This window comes from Crocodylus porosus, unplaced genomic scaffold (genome assembly GCF_001723895.1).
Source record: "Crocodylus porosus isolate Cpor-Errol unplaced genomic scaffold, CroPor_comp1, whole genome shotgun sequence".
Classification (NCBI taxonomy): Eukaryota; Metazoa; Chordata; order Crocodylia; family Crocodylidae; genus Crocodylus; species Crocodylus porosus.
This window is the reverse complement of record NW_017728906.1, coordinates 161,185,963-161,204,039: the sequence shown is the minus strand read 5'-3', so window position 1 is coordinate 161,204,039 and position 18,077 is coordinate 161,185,963. Positions and strand designations below refer to the sequence as shown.

Sequence of the window (18,077 nt, the reverse complement as noted above, 5' to 3'; positions counted from 1 at the left end):
AACCTTGTCAAATATAAGTAAGAATAAAGAATATAAAATGCATTATGTAGCATTATATTCTATATAATTATAGCACTTATACCATGAGAAAAGATGCAGCCACCAGTGCTCTGGTGACCTATTTTCCTAATTATATGGATGCACTCCAAAAGCTGATACAGTACTCATATCATACAATGCCAGGCCTCCCAGAAGCAAAATTACCTCCCTTATTCTCCTCCAAGACCCCCTACTGTTCAACTAGTCTTCTGCTAAAATGTTTCTTTTTCTTCCACCATTGTTAACAGTGCAACTTTCCAAAGAAGCTGGGAAAATGTGGTCTCCACAAGAAAAAATTCTCCAGGCAAAAGGAGGTTTGCAAATGAAGACAAATGGCTGAAGTGGCAGTGTGAAAGAACAGAAGAGAGGAAGTGCCTGAAGGTCATTTACAGGTCACAGTACAAGGTATTTTATTTTTTTCTGATAGGGAAAGTTCATTGTCTCTGTTCCACAAGATGCCAAATCTGCCTTTCGAGTAGAAGCTGATAATTCTGTTTTAAAATATATACCGCTCCCAGCAATGAATGAATAAATAAATAAAGAATGCAGCTTTGGCTATCCTGAAAGTATTTGTGAATTTGGGTTGAATTATCTACATTGGTTAGAAAAAACGTAAGTGGGGACTAGAGTCCCAAAAATTCTGTGGAAGAATTGCCCCCCTCTTACCGCTTCCTTATACATGTAGGGAAATGACACTATTAACTTAACCTGTAAAAGGACTTGGGTTCTATTCCTTCCTAAGGCGATCCAAACCCAGGTCTCTCACTTCCCAGGAAGTGTCCTAACCACCAGGCTATAGAGCACTCTGTTGTGTGAGTGTGTGTGTGTGTGTGTGTGTGTGTGCGCGCATGGGGTGGGGTGGGGTGGGGGCAGTCCTCTGATCCCTCTTGTAGACAATATTTTAGTTTGTGCATTGTAATTTTTATTTTGTGCATTATAATAATTACTGGATCGGGGTGGTAATCCAGGTGTCCAACCTACCAAATGGGTGTCCCCGCAGCCATGTTAGAGAATCATCCTTTCCCGTAAACTTACTGCAACATGGAGCACAGCTGGCAGCGTGGAGAGCTGCCTCCAGCTAGTCAGTTGGAAGGACAGGAGGGAGGGAAGGGGTGTAGCGGGGGTACATCAATGCTTCCACGGTGAGGGAGGGGGCAGGGGCAAGTGCTGCACAGCCAGGGGTGGGAGGTCATGGGATGGAGGCACAGCTCCTGGAGGGGGCTCCTACTGCTGCTCTGGCTGAACACCCCTCCTCCACTCAAGCACGGGGAGAAGCTGGAGTTACAGATTTCAATCAAAAGAAAAAAAAACTGGAGCATTTCAACCCTCCACCAGCATTGTCCTTCACTGGAAATCTTGGGGAGAACTGGAGCAGGTGGGAACAGTAGCTGCGATTACACCTTGCAGTCACAAAGGCCGAGCAAGAGGCAGAGGGTTATAAAATTGCAGTCATGCTTCACTGCGTTGGGAATAAAGCCCTAGAAATTTACAACAATATGCAAGGGGTGTTTGCAGATCCTGGTAACAAAACCCCACAGGTGCTTGCAGCATTCAAGAGCTACTGGGAACCCAGAAAAACCCCTGTTTTTGAAAGTTATTTGTTCTGGCAACTTAGAGTGAGTCTGCAGGCATAGTTGATTTTGTTACAAAGCTCAGAAGTAGAGCACAGTATTGTGAATTTGGATCTGCTGCAGATGTTATGTTGACGGACAAAATTGTTTTCAGCATAACTGACTGCAAACACAGGGAAAGGCTTCTGGAAAACTCCTCCCTCACCCTAGCACAGGATGTAGATATCTTCAGAGCAAAGGCTCTCACAAGTGCTCAGGCTCATTTTATGTCTGCAGAAGCAAGCTTGCATACAGCTGACAAAAGCAAAGCCAACCGCCAATGAAGTTTGCTCCACAGGAGGGCCATCAAGCTGCAACGGGTAAAGTTTGCAAACGGTGTGGAAACACACACAAGCCTGGATCCTGCCCAGCTTTTGGAGAAACTTATTATAAATGCTCTGGAGCGAACCGGTTCGCAAAAATGTGCAAATCAAAGGGAGAGGCTCCAAAGTCTGCAAAAGGAGTCAGTACCCTATATATGGGCCCAATGTCTGCAAAGCAGCACTCACGGACTTTGTCTTGGTAATACCATGGGTGTGATAAAGCCTGTTGCCAGAGCTGTAAGAAACCATATTTTCTAGCTTGTACTTCATGTGGGCTATAAGAAAAGTAAACTCCTAATATGGGCTTTGAGGTTGACAAGTGTAGTCATGTAACAGAGGATTCCTGATGGATGGCAACTTGGATAGCAGTGACCAGGAGATGATTGAGTTCAGGATACTGAGGAAAAGAAGGAAGGAGATCAGCAAAGCAAGGACCCTGGACTTTAGAAAAGCAGACTTTGACTTACCCAGGGTACTGTATATGAGAACTGTGAAAGCTTGGACAGTGTATCTTGGACAAAAATGTAAGACAGTGGCTGGGGCAAGACTAGATTGTGATTGTGTAACAAGACTGCCACAAGAAAATCAAAGTCCAGTAATGGCTTCCTACCCATTAGGCATCGAGACAGTGGAGTGCTAGCAGTACCCAGTACCAGACCCATTCCATAAAATAATGAAAAGCAATGGTTAAATTGCTGGTAGAGACAATGTGTTCATCACACATGTGTACCTAAGAACAGGCTGGGCCAGTATAGCCAGTGAAGGCAAAGAAACTACATATGCATTTCAACTGACTTAGCAGCTAAAGAAAACAAAAGACTAGAAAACAAAAGACTAAGTATGCACCTCAAGAGATACCTGTAAAAGGTACAGGAAGAATGCCGTGTATATGGCATGCTCGCATTTCTCAAAACAGACATCCAATGTCTAAGGTGTTACAAATGTCTCAACCATTTAGTGCATGTCTGGAGTTTGGTGAATAGACCAACCGGGGTACAAACTATTGCAAATTTGCCCCATTGATAAACAAATACCTAAAGGCTGATCCAGTAACACCTGCAAGCATCCTGTTTGACCACCCAGACCCACCACATGTAATTGACCTTTAATTGCAGTGGCTGAGAAAAACAAAAGACTTCACACCTAGACAAATCCAAAACATGAGCCAGGCAATTTAACAGTTGTGATTTGATGGTCACTCTTTACCCCCTGCCTGTTTGTTGGGACTCTAATTGGCCAACCATCAAGGACAAATGCTTTAAAGCTATACAATTAAACAGTATAAAGCAAGACAGAACTGCCAGCAAGGTGTGTGCGGTCCAGGGAAGACCAAGAAACCATCCTGCCACCCAGCCAACAAGTGAAGGATCCACACTTTGAGGCTGTAGAAGAACTGCTTTCTGCCTGCATCCTCTTTGCAGCTAAGGTAATACAAGGACTAATAACTTGTTTTATGTTGGGAAAGAGCCTTTTTCTGTCATTTAATTTTGTAGCTTGTTGGTAGTTATTAAAACAAGCCTTTCTGCTATTCATCAACCGAGTGTTGTGTCAATTCTCAGAGCTCTAGGTTTAAAAACCCGCTAAGTGCAACACAGGGAACTGATGGGCACTGATGGTCTTGGGAGGCCTGTCTGAGGGGGAGAGGCATCCAGGAGAGCTGGCTGTATTTTAAAGAAACCTTATCTTACTGAGGGCACAGGAACAAACCAATCCTGATGCTCAGGAAGACTAGCAAGTATGGCAGAAGTATGGTGTAGCAGGGCACTCTTCAGTGAGCTAAACACAAAAGGGAAGCTTACGAAAAGTGGAAACTTGCATAAACGACTAGGGAGGAGTATAAAAGTATATTGTGGAGGCATGCAGGGATGAAGTCAGGAAGGTCGAAGTGCAACTGGAGTTGCAGCTAGCAAGGGACATGAAAGGTAACAAGAAGGGTTTCTACAAGTATGTCAGCAACAAGAAGATTAAGGGAAGTGTGGGTTCCTTACTACATGGAGGAGGCAATCTAGTGCCAGATAATGTGAAAAGGCTAAAGTACTCAATGCATTTTTACCTCAGTCTTCATAGGCAAAGTTTTATCTATAAAGTATATATGATTTACATTGCCATCTTTGCATTCTGGGCATTATTTGCTTCATCTATCATTTGTCCTTGAAGTTATAAAGTATACATTGGAATAGCCAGCACAGGGAGTTCTACAGGGGGTGATACCTATGGGGATAGTTATTGAGTCTTGCACTAGCCCCAGGCTGGCTGAATTCTGGGATCCCTGTAGATATATGCCTGGAAAGTCTGCTAACAGCCTATAGCTAAAGACATTGGTTGGAGCCTATTCAGGACCAGGGTATCTCAGGTCTGGCAGTTAGCTTTGACTCTAAATACAACTTCCTGGCAAACATCTACAAGAGGGAGCATAGCCAAGGCTGCAACTTCAGCATTAAAGGAGAATATTATGTAAAAAATATCACGTGAGTTTATCTTTTTACAAAATTAAGCATATTTGTCACATAGAACCTATTTCCCACTGCTGATGTCATAGGTAAAGAGAGCAGAAGCTGCACTGTTTCAATAATACAATAAATAAAATGTCAGCTGCTCTGGGAAAATACTGTAGAAAAAAGTTATGTTGAAATAGTTACCTAACCTGTACCTTTTACTTTTAGTAGTTGTAACTTCTCCGCCATTCAGCAGTTCAAGGAACAATGCTCAACATGTTTTACAAGCACTTTATGTAAGTTGAGAAGGATAAAAAGGTCATATTTTTTAATGCTATGTAATCCTGCAAAGTGTTAACTGCCAGGGGCACCTCTTTTTTGTACCAGTTGTACTGAAAGTCAAGAGGGGGAACTGCTGGTATTTATAAAGTTTTCTTCTAGCTGTAGGCATGATCAAAGCCTCTCACTGCCCCTTAGAGAAGGAAAAAAAAAGACATGCTGAGCTAATTTTCAAGAGCAGGCATTTGTGTCATTTTGCCTAGATATTCTGGGTCACATTCTCAGCTAGTGCTGTTTTACCGAAGTAGATATGTTGGTTTACATCAGTTGAGCATCTGACCCTATGCATATGCCACTGCTTGTTTTTATTGATTAACAGAGCATCTAATGCTAAAACTAAAGTGGCATTTATACAAATTAAAAAAGATAATTGGTCAAATTCATCCTCAGTGTAAGTACTGATTTCAGAAAAGTTATACCAAATTTGAATTTGTCCCAAGCCACATAACACTCCCCACAATGTGCCCGTGAAGCCACAGTCAACCAACCAAACTCTCACCCAAACTAATGCATAAGATCCAAATCCATGCTGTGGCTTGGATTCTGCAACACCTCCATGAGGAGTCAGGTTCAAAGGCAGGACATGATTTTTTGTAACCAGTAGATTTATGAAGTGAAGTTCATAGGCTTGTCTATGAAAGGTATTTTGTAAATTCCCTATGAGGATTAAAACTGACAGTTTGGTTAGAGAGTGGTTGTCTTGTGAGAAATGTGTACACACGGTGACGGTTCTGTTGTGTGGTGTAGTGATTGTGGGAGTGGTGGAGATGTGTTGGCAGGTTTTACATCTCTTGACCCGGCATGGTCTGGATCCATTCGGTGTGCTTTGGGCCATAGGAAGTTTGCTTCTGGTGATGAGGTTGGTGAGGTTCGGTACCTGTTTAAAGGCTAGGATGGGTGGTTCTGGAACGATCTCTTTAAGAATTGGGTCTTATTCTAGTATGGGTTGCAACCAGCGTTCTCTCTAAGCTGTGTGGTGTGCGCGGCTGTGCAGGTGCGCTCATGCAACTCTGCCAGGCACACCTGAACGGCCACACATGCCACACAGCTTAGAGGGAATGCTGGTTGTAACTGAGGATTTTCCATATAGGTTCCAGGGAAGGATTGTATGCCATAAATAATGGTGGGTGATTCGTGGGGATTTTCTTTTTGTAGAGCAGCGATTCTCCATGTGTAATCTGTCTTGCTGGAGGAATGTTCTTGTTGGGTGAAAGCCCTTTTGAGATTTGTGAGGTGACAATCATGAGTGTTCTCCTCAGTGAAAATTTGATGGTATCGGAGGGCTTGGCTGTATATTACAGCTTTCTTGGTGCATTAAGGGTGATTGCTCATTATATGTAAATATGTATGTTGGTCTGTGGGTTTCTTGTATATGATGGTTTGTATTTCACCATTCTGACTATCGACCATAATATCTAAAAAGGAAATGTTGGTGCTGGGGTATTCCAGAGATAGTCTGATAGAAGGGTGATGATTATTAAATTTGTGATGGAAATCAATTGGAGATTCCAGGTTTTTGGCCCAAATGATGATATCCTCTATATATCTTAGATATAGTGTGGGTTTGATGGTGCAGTTCTTGAGGAATTCTTCTTCCAGGTGGCCCATAAAAAGGTTGGCATATTGTGGGGTCATTTTGGTGCCCCTAGCTGTACTCATGGTCTATAGGAAGTATTGGTTATTGAAAGTGAAGTTGTTGTGTGTGAGGATGAAGTGTATAAGTTCACGAATATCTTTAGGTCTATATGCTGAGTTGTAATCTTGTTCTTGGAGATATGTAAGGAAGACTTGGATACCATCTGGGGGTGGGATATTTGGTATATATGCTGGTAACATCCATAGTGGCTAGGAGGGTATAGCTGGGAAGATGGTCTATGTTTTTAAGTTTTCATAAAAAGTCTGTTGTATCTTGGACAGAACTTGTTCTTTGCATGATAAGAGGTTTTAGGATGCTTTTGATGAAACCTGATATTTCCTCAGTTAGGGTTCCATGTTTGGATATTTAGGTCTGCCTGGATTCCCTTGTTTGTGGATTTTAGGTGAAAGTTCTGTAGTTTTTTTTTGTAGTTTACACGGAAATGATTTGATGGTGGTTTTGAGTTTTAAGGGGAAAAGGGGAGCAGGATCTTCCTCTAGTTTTTCATAGTAGGTGGTGTCAGAGAGTTCTTTGTTGGTTTATTTTATTCAGTCTTCACAGGTAAGGATAACTATAGCTCCTCCTTTATCTGCTGGTTTTATTCCATTTAGTGGCTGGATCTGAGAGATTCAGTGGCTCTTCTCTCTGAAAGAGAGCGATTGTTATGGTTGTTGATGTTTTTGATTATTTCAGTGTTCATTCTTTCTTTGAAGCAGTCAGTGTAGTAGTTGAGGGTTGAATTTCATCCACTGTGAGGTGTCCAGTCTGATTTTTTGTTTATCTTTTCCTCAATGTTGTCATAGGGGGAAGTGTTAGAAATGGATTCATTTTGGTTGTGGAATTTTCCTTGAGATGGAGGCATTGGAAAAATGGTCCTAGTTCTCCACATTGTAGTATATTATTAGGTTTTTTTGTCTGGACAGAAATTAAGGCCTTCAGAGAGGACAGGTTTTTTGGCTTTGGTAAGTACATGTGTGGAGAGATTGATAATATTTGAGGGTTGACTGGTTCTCCCAGTTTCATTGAGTATGAGGTTGGAATGTTATATAATATTGGTATTGTTTCTCCCTGGTTGTTTTGTGAACTGAAGGCTAGGGAGGTGAATAGGAGGGGAGAGCCCACAAAAGTATTTCTCTCTCCATAGCTTGCTTATGTCCCACACAAAAGCTAGGGACAATCAAGAGACCTTCACTTCATCTACTACTATGCATTCATGTTACCTAAGAAAGACAGGCTGCAGCCTGTCATCCCTTCCATTTCAGCCTTCTAAGGCATAATACAAAGACCCCAGACATCTCTGGGAGGACTCAGTAGACTTTGGGTAAGGTGTTGGTGCACTGGAAGAAACTGATTACACCATTCTAGAGGATTAACCAGTCTGAAACACACTGGTGAATTTTGCACACTCTCTGAGCCCTGCTACCATGCACCATTCCGGGAGTTACCTAACAGGCAGCATCTAGATATGAGCATGTTTAAAAGGCTAGTGAATGTTTAATACAAAGTGTTTTCTGAATCCCCCAGTCTTTAAATCTTAGACATTAACACACATGTATTTGAAGCATTTTATACTTAAAACTTACCAGCTGGATTGTTTTTCAAAGCCAGGAAAACCCCTTGGTGATAAACCAATGTCAAATTAATATTTCGTAGATTAAAATAATATATTTGTTCTATGTTGTAACTTGTGCACATTTCAAGGTGCTGCTCTTGACCTACAACTAGCCTGGGTCCTACATACCTAAAGGACCATCTTCTAACTTTATGCTCTGTCAGGATCCCTAAGAGCCAAGAGCAATGACATCAAGATTACATAGCTAAAACACATGAAAGGCCCCTCAGCTCTGGAACTCTCTTCCCCTTGAGGTCTGCCAGAGCCTGAGCTGGCTCTGGAGGCCATGTAAGACCTTTCATCTGGGGAAGCTTTTAGCAGGTGGAGTTAAGATTTGGGTAGTCTTTGGGGAAGTATTTTATTATTTTATCTAGTTTTGTGATGTTATTATTGTAAGCCACCCTGAGTAGTTTGGGAGAGGGCAGGACAGAAATCAAATCAATCAATCATTTTTTTTTTTTTTACCTTGATTTTACCTTGCAGAAATACTAATCTCTGTTCTGACACATTTTCCAACCCTCCTAAATGAGCATTAAAAAAAATTTATTCAGCAAATCTGGTGCATATTTTTGTTTGCAAATTATACAAAACAGTGATTTTTTTTTTTTTTTTTTTACTAATTTCTTTGCTATTTGTTACACTTCACTGAGTATAAAGCTAGTGGGTTTCTTGATCACAGTTTCACACAACTGTCACTCAAACACCGAATATTCACTGCTTGAATTGCACAATTGGCCACTGTAGCATTATCTTTGTTTGTTGACTGGATGTCAGATTTTTCTTTATAAGGAATGTCTCAACAAATCACTGAGGCTTGATTCTGTCAGGCAGAGGGGAAAGAGTATTTCTCTTAAGCAGAGTGAGTGGGAGGAAATAAGCAGGCTCAGGGAATTGTAGAACATTTCCCTTTCTTGTATCTGGCAAGACTTTAAATGTGAACTCCTGTTTTAAAAATGCCTGGGTTCTTCTTTCCTGATTGAGGAGAGAGACAGATGTGGAAACCACATGGTGATTGTTTAGAAGACTTTTACATTCCTTCTCCCACCTCACATTTTCACAAAATAATTGTATTTGTGCAGTTGCATTTGGAAAGTATGTAGTCATATTTTTTATCTTTATACTTTTGATTAGCTACCTTAGCCCCTCACTCCTGCCTAGAGGCTTTGAGGAACTAATATGGCTAGGGACAGGCATTACATATAAACAGGTTTAAGTGATCAGAAACTGGTTTAAACCTGTAAAAGAACAAATGTCCAGTGTACATAAACTGGTTTGAAAATGGCTGAAACTAATTTGAGATAAGCCTGGTTGAATATAGTTTCAGACTTAACTGATTTGGGTCAAACAAGTTTATGCAATGTCTGTCTCAGACCCCTTGCTGATTTAAGATAAGCCAGACACCCCCAGCATCCTGGCATGCTCTCCGGGCTGGGCGGGGCTCTCTGCTCCACAGCTGGGCTGCTCCTGCCCTCTGCTCCCTGGCTGCAGCTCCGATAGTGACTTGAAGGCACAGCAACATCTGTCTGGTTTCCTCCTGCTTTTTTCCGGCTTTCCCCCTCCCCTTCCAACTGCCTGCTAAGCAGGGATCCCATGTCCCCTCTGCATTACACAGGCACCTCAGCATTAGGTTGCAGACCACATGCTGGATATGGTTTGTGCTGTGGCAGAAAGCAGTGTCAGCTTAGGGCTTTTGGAGCTAATCAACAGCTCAGCTGGTAATGTCCCTCCAGTCCTTCTTTGTTTCAGAAGAATTTGAACTAATGAGAGAGGCTGTTTGTTTTCTGATGGGATGATAAATGCTGATTACATAATTGATAAGTGCTCTGTTATCAAGGGGGTGAGGAACCCCTCCCAAATCCTGCCGGGGCCTGGCCACGCCCTCCTCAGCTCAGACCTGTGCAAGGGAAGGGAGGGCTGCCCTAGCTCTCCCCCGCTTCCAGCCTGAGCCACTGCAGGCATGTGCCTGCATTTCTGGAATGTCTGTGCAGTTAGAAAGTGATTCAGCCTAGCCAGATTAGACTAACCTGCAAAGATTGAATCAATTTAGGCTTAGGCTTTTTGAATGTCTGTCCCTAGCCTATGTGTTACTGTGCTGCACATTACTAGGACAAAGGAACAATTTCTAATTGCACGGGTGGGGGAATTCAATGATGTGTTTACCTTTATTAGTTTTGATGGTTCTAAATAAGGCTAGTATTTTATCTGCTAAATAGCTCTAGTGCAGTCCTTCAACTCTTCGATTTGCTCTTCTGCTTACTTTTCAGAATACAGCCTAAAGTTCAGCATTGGTTGGTCATTTTAATTAATTGAAATGACTTAATTTATTCCTTTATAAAGATGGACATCTTCATGATGGAAGGCAAAATGCATCCTCTGAAAGTGGTGGGGCACAACTTACAAATGAGGCAGTCAAAAATAAATTATATGACATTAGATTCACTAAGTGAGCACAATACTGCAGCTTAAGTGAAAGGCAAAAGTGCTGACTTAACAGGACTACATGAACACTGTTTCTGTGGACAGAGATTTAAAGTTGCTGGTACATTAATGATGGTACATAATAAGTGAATTACTAAGATGTCTTTAAGTGCTGTTATCATTAAAAGTCAATCTAATATTGGCACTAAATGCATAGTTTTTAGATGCATAGTGCTGTAAAAAAATGTCACTCGGCTAACACTTGGCAAGCAGAATCTCCTCTTGGGATAGTAACTCTGCTTTACTAATTAATTTTGAGGGAAATCCTTTTAAGCTATTGCAAAGGTGTGTGTGTGTGTGTATAAAATATGCACACAAAAAGACACAAATATCCTTTTCTATAAGACCTGCTAATTTCCTGGGGAAAGGTGGAATTGTTGGCCATGCTGGGACCATGGTTTTTAAGTTATAAATTGTGCAAAACTCTTAATGTTTTTCTAGCTTTGAAGAATGCCAGAGCCCTTAGCAGAGAGATTATGGTATTCTATACCTCATCTTCTATAACGAAAAGAAATGTGTCCCTCTTATCTAAGGTGAGCTTGACCTTTTAAGGCGTGTTAGGTCTAGACAGGTCTAGTTATTTGTCTCTAAAGATGATGGATTCAGATTAATTAATAGTGGGATTGTGGGCTATGAGGAAAATGAAAGTAATAGTGTACCTGGGGGTTTGGGGGGTGACAAGGACAGCAGTCCTAGGTGCTGCTTTTGACATGGTTACAAAAGTAGTGGCTGCCCCATGCATCAGAGTTGTTCTGCTAAGCCAGAAGGATATGCCTCCAACTCCATTTATGCCTGTGGTTTATGATGGAACTGGCTGAGCTTCCCTTCTTTAGAGGACCTAGAAAGATAGTGTTTGTAGTTCAGACACTAGAGAGCTAACAGAACCTGAGAAAGGTATGTCTCAGAGGAAGCATCCTTCATAGAATAATGAAGAAGGCTGCTGGAGACAGTGTTTCTACTTCGGGGCTTCATGTGCAGACCTGGTGAGTATAGAAGAGTCTCCCTTTTATTGCCCTTTACCAGTAAGAGAAAGAGGATCCTAAGTCTAAGATGGAACTAGGAGAGGAAGTGTAGCTAAATAAAGATCAAAATGCTGTGTTGTCTTTTGATTAACTTGTTTTTTTAAGCCCTGTTACACTTAAAACATGATTAACCAATTAATTGTGTCTTAAGCTGTGGCCTGCCTGGCCATGCATTCAGTCAATTAAGAGTGTGATTAAATGAGATATAAACCATAGAGTTATTTTACAAAAAATGTGTAATAATTTTGTGGCTGGTTCCTGTCACACCATTAATTGAATGAGAGGCATGCCCCTGTGACTTGGAGATCCATTAACTGATGGGGCTCGCAGCCCTGGGGTGCACCATGTGCTTCCAGAGCTAGGAGCCCTGACAGCTTATAAGGGTTCCCAGCCATGGGGGCACACCATGCACCCTCACAGCTGGAAGTTCAAAACTGAACCAGGTTCCCAGCCATGCCTCAGATCTCATCAGATCCTGGATCAGCTGATGGAACTCACAGTCCTCTGAGCTCCTCCTGTGTCAGCAGTAAGGCATGATGGGACTTGATGTGTGATCTCACATCACGCCACCTGTCATGCAGATGTGGCATAGCAGGAAACATGATCACGTGGATCGTGCATCATATCCCATTGTGCCTTTATCTGCATGTCTGGCAGGGGCCTTAATTTGATCTTTCTGTTTAGATTAAATATTTTGGGTAAATTAATTCCTGTTCCACAAGCTGAACTGAATGGGGATCAAACTTGAAATTAGTAGAAAGGGCAGAGCAATTATGTGTGTATAGTGGTGCTTCCTACTTGAGACAGCTGTTTCATAAGCAGGACCTTTAAATAACCTGCAGATACAAATAAAGAGAACTGTAAGTTGCACTTCTTCTATAGCCTTGAAGTGAGAAAGAAGTGGATCATGATTGTTGGGGCTTTCTCTAGAAGGAATGGGTTAAAGCTTCCTTACAAGCTGCTTGTGGAAGGAGGAATTTCTTGCTACTGACACTAGGTTAGTTTTGGGACTTCACAATGATCCAGAGGCCTCTTGTTATGATAATCAGGAGGCAGACATCTTTTTTGGGGAGTATATTTTTAGGGTTATTGTTAGCTTATTCTGTTATGTATTTCTTAAACAGATCTTTATTTTCCTTAGTGCATATGTGGTATATTTCACCACTTTTCTGCGCAATGAGGAATGTCTATTTTATCAGTTTACAACAAAGCACGAGGGTATATTCTTCTGTTTATGTCAGTCAGGTGAGGTCATAAAAAATACTCATTGCAAATGAACTTAACAGCCTTAGTGTTTTTAACTACCATATTTTCTCATATACTGCATGTACTTTCTTCCCAGAATCAGTCTTCCAAAATTGGGGTGTGTGTATTAAAGCAGGGAAGCTGATTTTTTCCCTGGAGATAGAAAGCACCCTACTTTAATTCCATTTGTGGGAGCCCATCAGGAAAAATAATGCTGAAGGGCAACCAGCAAAGCTTCATAGCAGGTAGATCCTGCCTGACTAACCTTGATTCTTTTTATGACCAAGTCACAAGATGTTTAGATGCAGGAGTTGAGGTAGATGTCATCTACTTACACTTTAAGAAGGCCTTCGATACGGTATCTCATCCTATTCTCATAAACTGAGTGACTGTGACATAGATGATTACATGGTCAGGTGGGTGGCAAATTGGCTGAAGGGCCACACCCAGAGAGTGGTGGTGGATGGGTTGGTATTGACCTGGAAAGATGTGGGCAGTGGGGTCCCCCAAGGTTTGGTCCTTGGACCTTCCTATTCAATGTCTTCATCAGCGACTTGGATGAGGGTGTGGAGAGCACTCTGTCCAAATTCACGGATGACCCAAAATTATGGGGTAAAGTTAACACACTAGTAGGAAGGGATTGAATCTAGGTGGACCTGGAGCGGCTGGAAAAGTGGGCAGAAAAGAATAGAATGCAGTTCAACAAAGCCAAGTGCAAAGTGCTGCATCTACAGAGAAGGAATCACCAACACACCTATAGGCTAGGCGATGACCTTCTCAGCAGAACAGTAGCAAAAAGAGATCGTGGACTCAGAATTGACTCCAAGATGACTGTGAACTGTCAATGTGATAATCAGTAAAGCTACTGCACTCTATCATGCATTAGCAAGTACATCATGAACAGGTCCTGTAAGGTGATACTTCCCCTCTATGCAGCATTGGACTGGCCACAGTTGGAGTACTATGTTCAGTTCTGACTGCTGCACTTCAGGAGGGATGTGGATAACCTTGAGAAGGTCCAGAGAAGGAGCACCCATATGGTTAGGGGCCTGCAGGTAAGGCCCTACAAGGAGAGACTGAGAGACCTGGATCTCTTCAGTTTTCACAAGAGAGGGCTGAGAGGGAATCTTGTGGCTGTTTACAAATTCATTGGGCGTGAGGAGCAGCAAGAAATTGAAGATACTCTGTTTACCAGGGCACCCCTTGGAATAACCAGGAACAACGGCTACAAACTGACAGAGAACAGATTTATGTCGGACATAAGGAAGAACTTCTTTACGGTAAGGGTTCCCAGAATCTGGAATGGGCTTCCAAGGGAGGTGGTGCTCTCCCCCACCTTTGGGATCTTTAAGAGGAGACTGAACAAGCACCTGGTTGGGGTCATATGACCCCAGCGCTCTTTCCTGCCCAGGGCAAGGGGTCCATTGAGGTCCTTTCCAACCCTAACAATCCTAAAACAACTATGAAAAACCGTGATGGGGGCAGCAGCTCCTGTCACGGTTTCCGCAAAACCTTCCTTGTGGGGGGGGCATGCTGCAGGGTAGGGAAAGCTGCTGCGGACTGCAGCGGCCATGCTGTGGGGGACTCTGGCTCCTTCCAAGCCCTGGTGCTGCTGCACACAGTCCACTGTAGCTCTGCCAACCACGCACCAGGGCCCCCCCACCAGGAAGGGGCTTGTGCTCCGCAACACTATGACAGGGTCTGGTGTCCCCATCAAGGGCCCTGCCCCCTCACTGCTGCTGTGGCCGGGCAGGGGCATGGCCAGACAGCAGCTGGCAGGGCCCTTTAGGTGGGGCTGGGGATGGGGGTTATTCCCTTTTCCTCTGGCGTCACATGATGGAGGGGGCTTATTCTACCACTTGCCCCAAGGAGGGAGCAAGCAGCAGCAGTGGCAATCAGAGTGGGCAGACCTAGCTGCAGTCCATTGGGAGTAGTGGGGCTGGAAGGGGGAATAACTCCCCTCCATGCCCTCGCTGCCTCAGGGGCCATACCAGTTGGCATCTGGCCATGCTTAGTCCTGACACTGCAGCAGCAAGGGGGGTGCGCCCAGTACCCCAGGCTCAGGTCCCTGCCAGGGAGCAGGGAATTAAATCCCTTCCTGGCCAGTTTAGCCAAGGCTACTGCCCCCACCACAGCTTTCCTGCAGCCAAGGTAAGAAATTTGGTTTGGGACCTGATGTCATGATTGTCAAAGACATCATTTCAGAGATATCCAAAAGGCCGTTTTTATCCAATGCTGAATATGTTTAATTTTTGCAAAGGTGGCTACATAAGCAGGGGAAATGCTCAAACTTCTCCAAGGATTGCCCTCTCATTGTAATATGCAGAGGAGCAGCTGGTTGGTTTGGGGTAGGCTGGTGAAGCATATTGGTTTTTATTATTACATTAACAATAAGTCCAAGCATTTTATGTTTCACAGAAGCAATTAAGAGTGACCTGAAGGTGTTCAGTTTAGTAGCCACACAGGATATAATCATGAGCATACTGAAGACCAGTAATTGAGGTGTTTGTTGTCTTACATTTGAAATGTAACCAGTTGATGTTAATGAGATTCCTGTCCATTCATTACTGATGCTGATTCCGGATGGAATGGAAGCCTATCAGTAGTGGGATGTGGAATAGCTGTGATATAGACAGAAAAAAAATGTTGGCACAGCCATACATCTTTGCTTAATTCCAGTTCTAATAACGAAAGGATCTATTTTTAAGCATTGCTTAGGATGTTTCCTGCTATGTTGTCATGAAAAAGTGTGATGATGGTAACACATCTTAACAGCATCCCAGTCTCATCTTCTATAAGGCATGCCTGTAGTTGCTCAGGTCAGGAGCTGCTCTAGCACACCTCCAGCTCCTGGCCTGAGCAACTGCAGGCATGTGCCTGTATTTCCTCAGTCCACAAGGAATGTCTGTGCTGTTGCAAATCGGTTTACTCTAATCAGGTTAGACTAACCTGTAAAGATTGAATCAAATCAGGCTCCAGCTTTTTGAACGTCTGTCCCTAGCCTTAAAGATCATATATCCACCCATGGAGACCAGTCTTCAGCAGCAGCTTGGGTTTTGTTAAGCAGGAAAGGGAGGGTGAGTCAGCAGAAGATTAGGTGCTGTCCTTGATATCTGCAACCATAACTCTGGAAAAAAAATTCTTCACAATACCTTTCAAAAAGAAGGTATATATTATATTTGGGGATGTGTTTATGTGCTAGACTATATGGTAGTGGGTTAGATTCTGAACACACACTTATTGTCAATCTAAAGTACTGTTTCTGAGTGCAATGGAGATACAATAGTGTTTTAATATTTATGTTCCAGTGGTCCTCAGAGGCCACAGTTAAACTGGAACCCCACTGCATTACTTTCAGTGCAGAAACATAATCTTGGTCTCCAAAGAATTTGCTTAAATTAGTGGAAGTGAAATCAAAATCGGGTTCAGAGTTTGAGACAACTCACTTTTCACTTAAATAAGGGAAGAGCAAAGTGCACTTGTAAATTTACAAGTGCAAGTAAATGGTCATCTCACATCTGTTTTATCAACTGACTGATGGCCTGCTTCTGTGGAAATGTATTTTTACTGCGTATGAGTAGATTAAAAAAGAGTAGTCAGATACCATTTTATATACTGATATATATGGCTGGTCTTCAAAGAACAGTTTCAGGAATCAGTTGCCCAGCATTTAAGTAGTAGCATCTACATTGACAGATACTCACTTTTCAGACTTAATTCTCTATGAAGAGCTTTTAAATTTAGTAACAGGTCTCAGAGGATCTTCTTTCCTTTATCTCAGTAGGAGCTTTAAATTGTACCCATCCAGCATTTAAATGCCAAAACTATTACTTGACAGTTTTTTTTAACATTTCAAAATTTAGGTCTGTTTGAGGAGATCAAGATGATTTCTCAGAACCTAAACCAATCCTGTCTCTGTAGGTCTTGACCAGTAATGGTGACAGTGATAACTTTTTAACCTCTCTCACCACATACTTTTCTAATGGACAGTGTTCCTTTTTCATAAAAAATAACCCTAAAATATTTGTTGGGTTTCTTCTATTGCCTTCATCCGTCCATGAAAGAGAGAAATACTTTTGTAATCTGCAAACTTCATACTACAGCATTTGCTTTTTATTTTCCAATGTAACGGAGAGAAGGAGAGAAGAGACATAGATTTTTAATGAAATTTGCCCCTGACTAGGACAGGGCAGCTCAGCTCAAAGGGACCAGAAATGGGGTATGGCAGTTGATGTACTCTAAGCGTTTCTGAAATGCTATAGGAAAGAAAGTTTCTCTATTTGAAGGAAAAGCTGCCTGCCAGTCACTCCTAAGAGCTGAGCCATTTAGAACATAGTGTCTGGATTTGTGGGAGACTATAAATAATATAGTCTTTGGACTTGGTGGCTGATCACTACAGGAATGAGATGTGTCTGCTGTAAAGGCTATTTTCCTAACCCTGTGCCAATCTGAACACCAGTGAGCATAATTTTAGCCTTAGTTCCTAAGGAAGCAAGTGCATGAGGAAGCAGTTCCATGACTTCATGAGGACAATATTTGGTTCATCCATAGCTTTATAAGCCTAAAGGGAGAGATGGAGAGAGTAACTGTTGTTGCCAGTTCCTCAATATGAGAAGGACCATCTTTCAGTAAATAGGCAAGTTGTCAGTGAGTTCAGAGACAGCCAAGGAGGCTGATCCGAGATCCACATGTTTGACTGTAGATGTGGCAAACAGTTCTAAGAGTAAGGAGTGAGATATGGTAATATCAGGTCCCAGATCTCTTATCTATCCCTAGTGAGGGAAGTTTGCATGAAATAATCAATACCTTGTTATACATCATGGCACCATTGGGGGAATTCAGCATTCAAATCTTCCACGTATCAATGTTAATATTGCATTTTTGAAGACTGGCCTTCAAGGTGTCTTTGAATCTATTATTTTGCCCACCATCATGGCTAAGTTGGGAGGACAACTTTTTCAGGAGCCAGTTGTCAGGCATTCTAATGATGTGTCCTATCTAATGAAGCTGGCGACATATGAACATCAATTTGCTTGAGCCAGAACACTGGCATTCATTCCTCTGTCCTTCCAATTAAAATGGAGGATTTTCTGAAAATGTCACTGATAATAATGTTCACAAGCTTTCTGATGTTTCCAAAATGTTGTTCAGGTTTCACACCTGTACAACAGGATAGGAATGACAACAGTTTGGTAGGTAAGAAGTTTGGTTGGGGACCTGATGTCATGATCTTCAAAGACATGATTTCAGAGATATCCAAAAGGCCGTTTTTATCCAATGCTGAATATGTTTAATTTTTGCAAAGGTGGCTACATAAGCAGGGGAAATGCTCAAACTT

General features: G+C 42.3%; 1 long non-coding RNA gene across 1 annotated transcript; it reads right to left on the bottom strand.

Annotated features, from left to right (window-relative positions):
• Positions 1–1,917: 1,917 nt before the first annotated feature.
• Positions 1,918–18,063, bottom strand: LOC109306309. Its single transcript, XR_002099936.1, has 3 exons — positions 18,053–18,063; positions 9,367–9,372; positions 1,918–2,161 (listed from the first exon to the last, which is right to left on the bottom strand). It is a non-coding gene; the product is annotated as an uncharacterized LOC109306309 (long non-coding RNA).
• Between the last annotated feature and the right edge of the window lie 14 nt (positions 18,064–18,077).